This window comes from Heterodontus francisci, chromosome 11 (genome assembly GCF_036365525.1).
Source record: "Heterodontus francisci isolate sHetFra1 chromosome 11, sHetFra1.hap1, whole genome shotgun sequence".
Taxonomy (NCBI): Eukaryota; Metazoa; Chordata; class Chondrichthyes; order Heterodontiformes; family Heterodontidae; genus Heterodontus; species Heterodontus francisci.
The window spans coordinates 67638933-67651975 of NC_090381.1; the positions used below are offsets into that span (position 1 = coordinate 67638933).

Sequence of the window (13043 nt, forward strand, 5' to 3'; positions counted from 1 at the left end):
ATTAATCCCATATTCCCTACTACATCCCCACCATTCTCCTACCACCGACCTACACTAGTGGCAATTTACAATGGCCAATTTACCTATCAACCTGCAAGTCTTTGGCTGTGGGAGGAAACCAGAGCACATGGCAGAAACCCACGCGGTCACAGGGAGAACTTGCAAACTCCGCACAGGCAGTACCCAGAACCGAACCCAGGTCGCTTGAGCTGTGAGGCTGCAGTGCTAACTACTGCGCCACTGTGCCACCCACATGTTATAAAGCATGCACTGAGAAAAGGCAGTTCGGACATTGAATTCAATCTTCCCGTAGACCATTTACAGTCCTTTCTTGCCATGGACTCTACCCTATCTATTTAATTTAATCATAATACCATAGATGTTGGCAGCACAGAAAGAAGCCATTTGGCCCATTGTTTCCTTCATTGTTTCTCTTTTCTAGAGAAACCCAAAATTAAATCAACTACGTCGCTCTTTCCCCATAACCCTACATTTTCCTCTGCTTCCAATAATTTTATGTGTAAATAAATTTCTCCTGAATCTTCTCCTCACTGAGTTATAATTTTAGTGTGATGATCAATAATGGAAATACCCACCAGGATGTTTACTTGAATGAAAATCCCTGGGTGGGTCATGGCTTTCTATCTGAAAATGCTCTGAAAACTCTTATCTCACCTGCTCTCAATAAGGAAGTGCATGGTAAAAATATTGGGTCGCATTCATCGCTGGGCAAGAAACCGGTGATAATCGATCAGCCATCCGTTTTACACCCTGCCCAATTTTCCTTGCCTTCCTGTGCTGCTCGTGGCATGGACATGGAAGGCTGTGCCCTCACCCTAATCCCACATACTGTGGCAGACAACAGTGCTAGAAGGAACTGGCACAATCCCAGCATCTCTGTTAAGATGATATCCCAATTTGGGGATCAGTGTCTATTTTGTGACACCAATTACATCTTTGTGCCATGTATCTGGCACCAAACAAGGAAGATTTACAAATCACCATTGTACAATGATAGTGCCCTTTAATGTTGACAGAATACATATTTTATAGTAGAAAAGGTCACCAATCTCAATTATTTCTGTTCTAAAGGAGGGTCTGTTAATCAATGATCAGTCCAATATAATTATTCAGACACGAATAAAAAATTAGAAACCAACTGTGTGAGGTTATTTCTTATGAAATTTTGATATAATTAAGTTCACTGATAAATTCACAATAACAAAAGTAAAGAATTATCTAAAATTATGTATCTTGACAGCTGCTGATTTGACTTTTTAAGAAATGTGCGAAAAAAACTTTTTGTGTCATTTTGTTACCTCTTTTCTAATAGATTTTGAATGTGTAATATTGAGACTTTCTTTTAGCAATTTCTTAGCATCCAAAGAAATTGAAACCATGCACTCTCAGAGTAGAGGCCCCTAACAACGGTTACAATATTTTTTATAAATTCGTGTTTCTCAACAGGTTAGCAATCCTTAGATTTCCATTTTTGCAAATATGGCCAATCACCATTTGTACATTCCCCTGCTAGAATTAAGAACATTTACTATATCCATCAACATATTTATTTATTTATTAGGAGATACAGCACTGAAACAGGCCCTTCGGCCCACCGTGTCTGTGCCGACCAACAACCACCCATTTATACTAATCCTACATTAATCCCATATTCACTACCACATCCCCACCATTCTCATACCACCGACCTACACTAGGGGCAATTTAAAATGGCCAATTTACCTATCAACCTGCAAGTCTTTGGCTGTGGGAGGAAACCATGGCCAGAATTTTCTAATACTATGCACTGTTATGAAAGTACTTCTGTTTTTTAGTTTAGTTCAGTTTAGTTTAGAGATACAGCACTGAAACAGGCCCTTCGGCCCACCGAGTCTGTGCCGACCATCAACCACCCATATATACTAATCCTACACTAATCCCATATTCCTACCACATCCCCACCTGTCTCGATATTTCCCTACAACCTACCTATACTAGGGGCAATTTATAATGGCCAATTTACCTACCAATCTGCAAGTCTTTTGGCTTGTGGGAGGAAACCGGAGCACCTGTAGAAAACCCACGCAGACACAGGGAGAACTTGCAAACTCCACACAGGCAGTACCCAGAATTGAACCCAGGTCGCTGGAGCTGTGAGGCTGCGGTGCTAACCACTGCACCACTGTGCCGCCCCAATAAAGCAAGACCCCCAATACCGGGCACGCTCTCTCCAAGATGAACACTAACTCTGCATTGACTGGGAATCGAACCCAGGCCTCCCACATAGCAAACGAGAATTCTACCACTGAACCACCAATGCCAGTGTTAAAAAGTTTTGGAGGATTCATATTTAAATTATGGAAATGAATTCATTTTTTTGGAAGTTGAAGATTTCACAGGGCTGAATTTTATAGAGCCCTCAATATTGGGAACGATAGCAGGGGATGCATGAAAATTACTCTGGATGAGGCCCGCCACTGACCTTGACGCCGGCAGGGCCCTTCCAGATCCCGATCTTGGCGCCATTGCCAGTGATGGACAGGCTGCCCCTTCCATGTGCTTGAAATCGCAGTGGCTTTTGTCCGTGCATCCCGGGTGTGCAGGCCGATATCAGTGGTGGGCCTGTGGAATCCAGCCCATAGATGCTGGATTTTGTTTTTGTTGAAAAGACTCCATGGACATGTTTTTACAAGGGTCATTGAGAGGTCTTGTTTGAAAACAAACATTTACTGGAAGTCAAATGCCTTAAGCTCAACTAACAACAGAAATCTTGGTGACCTGGGGAAAATGTTTACAGAGAAGTGAAATGTCAAGATTTATGAGCTTCAGGAGGTTCTGACTGGCTGTTTGTGGTTTCACTTCTGAGATATTGTTTTGGTTTAGTTGGGATGTGGACTGTGTTTGAAAAGCAGTTGAAGATCAACCTACCAAGGAATAAACTGCCAGCTCATCTTCTCTGCACCTCTAAGAAACCCTGAGAAGTCCAGTGTGTCAGCTCCTCTTTCCTCCTGTCTTTGAAATAACTCTGTGAAACCAAAGTGTAATTTCAGAAGCCCCTGATGTCGCATTTCTGCTGGAAAGCCTACCAGACTATTTCTTGACATCTCCAGAATGAACTGCTTCTGAAAAGATCTCAGTGACCTGTCACCGTATACCTGGACACCAGACCAAAAGGGACAACTGACATCCTTCCATATCTACTCTTTTTTTCAAGAATTAGCAAGTTGTTGCCAAAGTTTTTTTTTGTCTTTTTTTGTAACAGAGCTCTGCAGACAGAATTTCTTTATTTTTTTCAGTGTGTGTGTGAGTTTGAGGGCTGAATTTTACTGCCCCCTTGATGCCACAGGTCGGAGCACGGGGACTAGTAAAATTCGGTGGGGAGAGGCCCTCCTCGACCCGTGACGTCAAGAAGGGCCCACCACATATTACTGGCGGCAGGGGGACCTAAGTACGCCACCCCCCCTCCCCACCGCCTGGCGGCGGCCCCTTCATCTCCATATGTCGATTGCCATTAAATATATTCAAACCTGTCATCCCACGCTGATTTTACAGCCTCCGTTTGGCCTTCGTGTGCCTTGGGAACACCACACGGAGTTCCAAGGCGAGAACCTGGTGGGGAGGGGGGAGTAATAAAAATTTCAGGGCGGGAGGGGTGGAGAAATGGGGAAATTAATTTTTATTGGATGTGAGGTTAGTGGGAAGGGGTTGAAGGGCAAAAGATTAAAGGTTGGGGGGAAAGTTCGTGTATTTGAAAAATCAATTGATGGTCATTTTGTGCAATTAAATGACCTTTGGGGGGTTGGGGAAGGGTCTCCATCATTTAATTTCATATTTAATAAAAATCAGTAATGTTTTCCCTTTAAAAATTAATATTAATTGAAAGGACTTAAAGCCCTTTAAAAATGGTGCTGCATCTGTGTGGTGGCACCGTATGCCGTTGCCGGGGATGCGGCGGCCACCCCCTCTACGTCATTGGAGGCAGCCGCTCCGCCCCCTCTATTTAAATGAGCCCCCATGCATAATACTGCGAGCGCAGCGCCCGAATAAAATTCAGCCCTATGTGTGGGGTATTTAAAAAGGGAACTTGTATATTTCAATCGGTGTGTTATGCTTTGCTTCTTTACTGGATAAGTCTTGTTTTATAATAAACTGATAATTTTGTTGTGATTATAGACCCCTGGTTGGTCTTTTTTCTTCTGTCTTTTTTCCTGCCAACTGCTAAGTCTCTTCGACTCGCCACACTTTAGCCCCGCCTTTATGGCTGTCCGCCAGTTCTGGCGATCGCTGGCAACTGACTCCCACGACTTGTGATCAATGTCACAGGACTTCATGTCGTGTTTTTTTCACACTTTGCACACTTCAAAGCGCCCGCGGGAGACGGCTCGGAGAGCATCTGCAGTGCAATGTCGGCGAATTCCTGTTGGTACCGGCGCCCGAGAATGTCGCTCACCTCCCGGAGGACGCGTATGAGCTTTCCCGGCGTCAATGGTGGGAACTGATGAAATGGTTTATTACCTGCACCCCCCTTACACCCCCCCCCTTCCCCTTCCCAGCTCCACTCTCCCAGCTCACCCCCCCCCCTCTCCCCCGCACCCCCCTCCCCCACCCCCTCCCCCCTCGCAACCCCTTCCCAGGTCCCCCCTCGCACCATCTTCCCCCTGCACTCCCTTCCCCTGCACCCCCCCCACCTCCTTACAGTCCCCTTCCCAGCTCCCCCTTACACCCCCTTCCCTCCACCCCTCCCCCTCGCACCCTCTCCTCCCACCGGCATCCTCCTACCCCTGTGTAGGGGCCCTAACAACCCCACTGCCTTGTGGGCGTCTCGGGAGACACCAAGGCTAAGGGAGTAAACCCTAACAGAAAAACCGGAGCGGAACCCCGTAGGCGGTCATGTGTCACCTTTGGCATGTTTCCGGCAGTTCCTGCAACCATACCGGTGCCAAACGACTTGCTCTGCAGTCGTTTGGACCCCACCATCTTTATTTTTCCTTTAAGTGGTGTGTGTGTTGGGTATTTAGAAGTGAGTATATATATTTACTGTCATATTTCAAACTGTGTGTTAAAGCTTTGCTAAAGCTTTATTGACTAAGTCTTGGTTTATAATAAATTAATACTTTTGTTGTTTATTAAAGAAACATGGTTGGTGGATTTTATTCTGAAACTAAAATAGATATAGAGGCTGCATCAGTAACTGGGCACAGTGGCTAGCACTGCAGCCTCACAGCTCCAGCGACCCGGGTTCAATTCTGGGTACTGCCTGTGTGGAGTTTGCAAGTTCTCCCTGTGTCTGCGTGGGTTTTCTCCGGGTGCTCTGGTTTCCTGCCAAAAGGCTTGCAGGTTGGTAGGTAAATTGGCCATTATAAATTGCCCCTAGTATAGGTAGGTGGTAGGGAAATATAGGGACAGGTGAGAAGTGGTAGGAATATGGGATTAGTGTAGGATTAGTATAAATGGGTGGTTGATGGTCGGCACAGACTTGGTGGGCCGAAGGGCCTGTTTCAGTGCTGTATCTCCAAAAATAAAATGTGCAAACTAGACACAGATTTAGAATTGTTTAATGTATGTATACATTTGTTTTGTAATTTCAGTCAATCTCTCACTTTTCATTTTGTAAGTCATGCCCTTTCTTCTCTGAATGTCCTTGTGCAGTATGTGATGGAAACAAAACACCATTTGGTTTCATACATGAAATATCTGCATTATAACCTTTTTTCCTGTAAAGTCTTTTAAAGAATTTAAAATCGACTCCAGCCAGTGAAGCTTATTATATCTACTTTAGGGAGTGCATTTAAGTTGCCTGGACTAAAGTTTCAGTCGGCCTTGAACTCTAGCTAATCAGATTATTGATTCTTTGAAGAACAATAATTATCTTATTTGTAAATTGCAATCAGACAGGGAATAGTTTCTATTTGCTGATCTGTGTAAAAGTATACAAAATAACAGATGTATTAATTTTCTCTATTTGCTGAGCCTATGAAATGAGATTTTTTCTAAACAGATTCCAGCTAGCTATGCTTAAATACCTAAGTAAAACAAACAATAGGTGTCTGTTCTTCCTTGCCATTGTATGTGAGCACCTTGCACTGCTGTCTCCTTGATCTGATTTTGCAATTATAGATCCAGAGGCCTGTTAATTGGAAATATGTACTGCAAGTTGTCTGACACATATTCAGTTTATCTTCACTTGTGTCTAAAGACAATGTGTAGATACAATTCAGAAGGCAGGAACATTTGCCTCACCCATATATTTCAATCTGATCAGGAAACTTTGCTGTTTATTGTACTGTAAGAAAATTATGTTCTGTAGAAGATTTTTTTAAAGATATTTCATGGACAGATTTCACCATTAATTGGTTTGTAAGTATTCATACTATTGGACTCTTGATGTGTTCTTTTATTTCTGTATAATCGTCGTCTTATATATTCTAAATAAATACAATATATAGTTTTAGCCTGAATTAGCCCAACATCATGTTTTTCCACTTATTAAAGAGATAAGGAGTGAATGGTGGGAAACTTATGCAACGCTCAGTGCAAAGTGTCTTGGCAAAAAGGACACACAGTTTCCATTCACAACATGTCAAGAGCCATAATCTTCACTTGGGAGAGGTAGATACACTTAAGGAAATTACAGTATGCTACTGCGAAAATAAAGAGACTCGAGAGAGCCTGAATTATAATAATGTATATTGAATTGTTCAGAGGTTTGGCAACTTGATGCTGTCTTTGGTGAAGTATCCCATCTCTGCTCAGCATCACCCTGAAATGTCCCAAATATGATACAGTCAAAACATATGAGAAATAGCAAAGAAGCTCCTGCAACCTACCACTTGCAGCTACATTATGTTCATGCACCTTTTTGATGTTCTGTTTCAATATTTAGTTTATATTTTATTTAGTATTTTGATTATTTTAATTATTTATGACTTTGCATTATTTATATTTCATATTTCCCAGTTTGTTTTATTCAGATTTTTTCCTTGACATGTTGTATATTTTATTTCTGATTTCTGATTGTATTGATTTATTTTGATTTATTGTTTTTGTAGATTTATGCATTTAAAAACTAAGAAAGGAGACATCTCCACAGTGGTAATTTCCGTTCAATTGGTAGCTGTAAAATCTTAGTCTTCTTTTTATAAAGTTGCTGAAATCATGGTGGCTAATTTAACCCTTACCACTTCGTGGTAACAGGGAGAGTGGGCAGTTAAAATCACCCAGGTTACTTGCCTGCCCTGGAGCCACTGGAAGCTGACCATTTGGGATTTTAACTAGCCAAAATAAACAGGTGACCAGGCCAGCCACCCAAAGCAAGCGGGCCCCTTTTTCACACGGGTGTCAGTTCTCAATTACATCATCAGGGTCCTGCTGCAGTTTTAACTCAGCAGCCTAAGTGGGAGTTGGAGTGAGCCTCCCACCAGGCCAATGCCTAAAGAGGATCTGGGTCAGAAGAGGCCCAAAAAGTTGTTTTTTTTAACTTTCCTTGTGGAACCAGAAAGAACAGGAAAGCTCCTCTGCATCCCACAAGGAAAACTTGGGCCTCCTCAGCAGCAGACTCACCGAGGAACAGCCCCTTGAGTGAATCCCGCCACTTTTCTCATCTCAACAGATAGTCTCCCAGCCCCTTGATTTCCATTGCTTTCCACCTGGAATGAGTGGGAAGTGGGCCAGTGCGATTTGAATGAGGCCCAGCAGTTAAAGAGCCTGGGAACTACTCACCTACTGAAAACTGGTCTGGAATTAAAATCAGGCCATTTATTACAGGAATGTATAATAAACCTCTCTCTCTAGCAACTATCTCATGCTGAGTTGTTTAGAAATCACAATAATAAGTGCTACAATGTTGAATTAGGGCTGCTAACACTATAGCAACTGCTGATATTTCTAAACAGATGATCACTCCTATTGGTTGCCACAGTGACACATTTATTGCAGTTGTCTCGACTAATGATCTCAGCGGTGTCAGAAACAAGGTGAGAAACAGTGAAAAAAATGATGACAGCTGTCTTACAGTCACTGCGGTCATCATTCAAATAACAAACCCCACAGTTTACCAGAGGGAATATGGACAATTAGCTGTGCTGTGGCAATTGTCACATTCGTCTTTAAAACAACCAACTGGATCTATTTACTGATGACTATAATGCTTGGTGCTGCAGACCCGACTGGAGCAGGAGACAGACAGATGATTAAAGCATGAGGTTATTGCCTCCTCTTTTAATTAGCTTTCTGTCTCATATTTCAGTGCAGAACTTGGGTATTTGTGCTGTAGCTGTGATGGTTTTATTTCACTGTGTTTGGTGTCATTAATCTTGACAATTATTCTGCTGACTTATGATAGACCTTCATGAAAAGAAAGTCTCTTTTTATGGATTGCCAAAAAAGCAGTTCATTTCTTGATCACTTGTACCTATCATAAATAATCATTCACCGTGTGATTCTGTCTATTATATTAAAGTTGAACTCTTACCCTACGTAACAAAGAGGAACTGTATTCAAATAAGACAATTAATCCAATAATTTGTGCTTCAAGTATTAAGTACAAAGTTACTTGAATGTCTTTGTTTTCTGATCTATACTTATTTATTACAATAATACGAACTTAAGAAATAGGAGCAGGAGCAGGAGTAGGCCATTCGGCCACTCAAGCCTGCCCTGCCATTCAAAAAGATCATGGCTGATCTGCCCCAGACCTCAACTCCTCTTTCGTGCCAGCTGCTCTTGGCCCTTAACTCCCCGATATTTCAAAAATCTATCTACCTCCTCTTTAAACGCTTGCAGTGATCTAGCCTCCACAACTCTCTGGGGTAGAGAATTCCAGACATTCACTACCCTCTGAGAGAAGAAATTCCTTTGCATCTCAGTTTTAAATGAGTGTCCCCTTATTCTGCAACTATGTCCCCTAGTTTGAGATTCCCCCACTAGTGGAAACATCTTCTCAACATCTACCCTGTCAAGCCCCCTCAGAATCTTGTACAATTCAATAAGATCACCCCTCATTCTTCTAAATTCTAATGAATAAAGGCCTAACCTGTTCAGCCGTTCTTGATAAGTCAACCTCCTCATCCCAGGAATCAGCCCAGTGAATCTCTTTTGAACTGCCTCCAATGCCAGTATATCCTTTCTTAAATACAGGGACCAAAACTGTACACAATACTCCAGGTGCAACCTCACCAACACCCTGTGCAGTTGTAACAAGACTTCCTTATTTTTAAACTTCAACCTCCTAGCAATAAAGGCCAAAATTCCATTTGCCTTCTTAACTACTTGCTGCACCTGCATACTAACTATTTGTGTTTCATGCACAAGAACACCCAGATCCCTCTGTGCTGCACTTTTTTGGAGTCTCTCTCCATTTAAATAATAGTCTGCCTTTTGATTCTTCCGACCAAAATGCATGACCTCACACTTTCCTACATTAAACTCCATCTGCCAAATTTTTGTCCACTCATTCAACCTATCTATATCCCCTTGCAGATTCCTTATGTCCTCATCACAACATGCACTCCCACCTATTTTTGTATCATCAGCAAATTTGGATATATTACCCTCTGCCCCCTCCTCCAAGCCAGCAGAATTGTACTCAACCACAATCTGTAACCTCATGGCCAAGCATATCCCCACTCTACGATGACCAACAAGCCAGGAGATCAACCCTGGTTCAATGAAGAGTGCAGGAGGGCATGCCAGGAGCAGCACCAGGCATACCTCAAAATGAGGTGTCAACCAGGTGAAGCTACAACACAGGACTTATCTGCGTGCCAAACTGTAAGCAGCAAGCGACAGAGCTAAGCGATCCCATAACCAACGGATCAGATCTAAGCTCTGCAGTCCTGCCACATCCAGCCGTGAATGGTGGTGGACAATTAAACAACTAACTGGAGGAGGTGACTCCACAAATATCCCCATCCTCAATGTTAATTGTTAGCCTGGTCTGTGACCACAAGAAGCGCATTTTGCAGCTGTACACCCAGTTCCCAGCAGCTGTCATGATGCCTTCATCCTGTGAGAGTCCCAGATGCCGTACATCTTCAGGCCAGCATCCAGACTCTGTGGGTGGCTGCTGGGGACAAGGGCTATCCCTTGAAGAAGTGGTTCCTGACACCTGTCTAGTACCCAGACACAGATGGAGAGAGATGCTACAACCAGAGCCATCTACTAACACGAACCCACATTGAACAGACTGTTGGCATCTTGAACATGTGCTTCCATTGCCTTGACTGACCCTCCAGTACAAGCCAGCCAGAGTATCTCATATTGTGGTCACTTGACTATACATGATTATACAAAGAGGACTGGAGCTGGATGAAGAGGAGGACCTGGTATGCCACTCTTCCTCAGAGGAGGACAGGGTGGAGGAAGAAGAAAAGAGGACAAAGAGGGTGCTACAGAGGAGCCCAATGCTCAGACATTGGAGAAATATCACTGAGGTGGTCCAGGGCTCACGGCGATCAGCAGGGTGGCTTGGCCACAAGGGTGTGCTCATTCAGCAACATTTCACTTGAGCGTCTCTCAGCCCTATTTTATATTCATTCCTGGGATGTGGGCGTCGCTGGCTACGCCAGCATTTATTGCCCATCTGTAATTGCTGTAATTCTTTAACCGCTGCAGTCCATGTGGGGTAGGTACACCTACAGTGCTGTTAGGAAGGGAGTTCCAGGATTTTGACCCAGCGACAGCGAAGGAATGACAATATAGTTCCAAGTCAGGATGGTGTGTGGCTTGGAGGGGAACTTGCAGGTGGTGGTGTTCCCATGAATTTGCTAATCTTTGTGACAGATGACTCTAAATCATCCTGCATGATCCAACAAGCACTCACACCTTAGGAATCCCATTACCAACCAAAAACATTAAGAGTGAGGTCTCCACCATCAATATCCTCCCACATCACAGACCATAGAACTTCACCAGACCTAGGCCCCCCTGCCCCTTAACCTGCATTTTACATTTGACATTAACTATTAATAACACACAAGTCTGTTCAAGATCACAAGCAATTAGTATTATTAAAAGTGAAATAAATGACAAAACAAATTGCACGGACCTCACCCAGGTGACCCAGAAAGTGCAAAAAAACAACATGGTGTCTTGCCTTCCCGCCCACTCCAAGAGATGCTCCCCCTGTGGCTTAGGACCAGCTGGAGGCAGCCTGCTTCATTGTCTCTGCTCGTGGTTAAGATGTCCTTGGCTCTCGTCCTCGTCATGGAGATGCCCATGGGGACTGCTCCACAGGCTGCTGCACCTGGATCATTGTAGGGGCAGCCTCTGTCACAGGGCCTTACAGCATGGATGGTTCCTCAGTCAGAGGGGCTGAGGAGACAAGGGATGACGCCGGTGCCCTCTGAGGGGTGGCCCCCCTCATCAGCCTCTTTGACTGCCTCAGCCCTTTCATGGCACTCTTGCAAGCTGGATGATTTGGATGTGGCGACCAACTATAATCTTTCCAAGTTGGCAGATGACACAAAACTAGGTGGAAGTGTGTGTTCTGAGGAAGATGCAAAACAGCTTCAAGGGGATTTGGACAGACTTAGTGAGTGGGCAAGAACATAGCAGATGGATTATAATGTGGAAAAATGTGAGATTATCTAGTTTGGTAGGAGGAATAGATTTGCAGAGTATTTGTTAAATGGTAAGAGGTTAGAAAGTGTAGATGTACAAAGGGACCTGGGTGTCCTTGTCAATAAGTCACTAAAAGCTAACATGCAGATGCAGCAAGCAATTAGGAAAGCTAATGGTATGAACCTTGGTTCGACTGCACCTGGAGTACTGTGTGAAGGTTTGGTGCCCTTACCTTAGAAAGGATATTATTGCCATAGAGGGAGTGCAAAGAAGATTCACCAGACTTGTTCCCGGGATGGCGGGACTGTCCTATGAAGAGAGATTGGCGAAACGGGGCCTGTATTCTCTAGATTTTCGAAGAATGAGAGGTGATCTCATTGAAACCTACAAAATACTTAAAGAGAAAGACAGGGTAGATGCAGGTAAGATGTTTCCCCTGGTTGGGGAGTCTAGAACCAGAGGACACAGTTTCAAAATAAGGCACGTAGGACCGTGATTAAGAGAAATTTCTTTACTCAGAGGGTTGTGAATCTTTGGAATTCTCTGCCCCAGAAGGCTGTGAAAGCTCAGTCATTGAGTATGTTTAAAGCAGAGATTGACAGATTTCTAAATACCAGTGACATAAAGGGATATGGGATAGTATGGGAAAAAGGCATTGAAGTGGATGATCAGCCATGATCGTATTGAATGGTAGAGCAGGCTCGATGGGCTGAATAGCCTGCTCCTGCTCCTATGTTCCTATGACTTCCTATCCTATGGATGAGGCCACCGGCTGGGATGCAGCTGGCATCCATTTCAAGCATCTCTGCGCCATCAGCGACATTGAGCATCCATGCTGCCGGGAGTCTCACTCTTCCTGTGCATGTCAGCGTGCTGCTCCTGCATCCACTGAGAGTGGTGCTGCATTATAGCTCTCCGAGAGGTTGGCCACTCCCTCATGGAGGAGCTCATGTGCTCAAATCCCTGAGTCATTATGGTGCAGATGTGCTGCATGGACTCCTCCATTGCCCATGGCTCTGCAATGCCTCAGGGATCGCCAACATATAGGAACTCATCTCCAGAAAAACCCTCCTTGTGTGTGACACCTGAAGCCTAGCATTTACATGTATCGAAGCATGGCTGTATCTGTCCTCAGAAGGGGACTGCCCACAGCTGACTCTGCCTTGCTCTTCTCCTCCTGCTCACTCGTGACGTGCGGCTCACCCAGTGCTCCCGTTGTAATCTTGATTTCGGCCCTTCCAAGTTGAGTGTCTTTGCACTGGATGGAAGGTGTGGAGAAATGATGTGACAGTGCAGTCTCTGCAACATCTCTCCCCACCAAGGAGGCTGGCGACTACTGTGTTGGGATGCTCTGACCTCTCTCCACTACTGGTCCTGTTGGGAACACAAGAAGGTGGTGATGTGAACTCGGGCTACTCAGCAGGTGCATCAGCCCAACCTATTCAGTAGATGACAGCAGTCAAGGAGCCACAGCCTGCAATGGA

At 44.2% G+C, this 13043-nt stretch overlaps 1 protein-coding gene and 1 non-coding gene across 6 annotated transcripts in view; one reads left to right on the forward strand and one right to left on the reverse strand.

Moving 5' to 3' along the window:
* LOC137375294 (inactive N-acetylated-alpha-linked acidic dipeptidase-like protein 2) overlaps positions 1-13043 on the forward strand; it is a 1073632-nt gene that overhangs the window by 906312 nt on the left and 154277 nt on the right. The gene's annotated exons all lie outside the window — the stretch shown is intronic.
* On the reverse strand, positions 2250-2320 carry trnas-gcu (transfer RNA serine (anticodon GCU)). Its single transcript has one exon. It is a non-coding gene; the product is annotated as a tRNA-Ser (tRNA).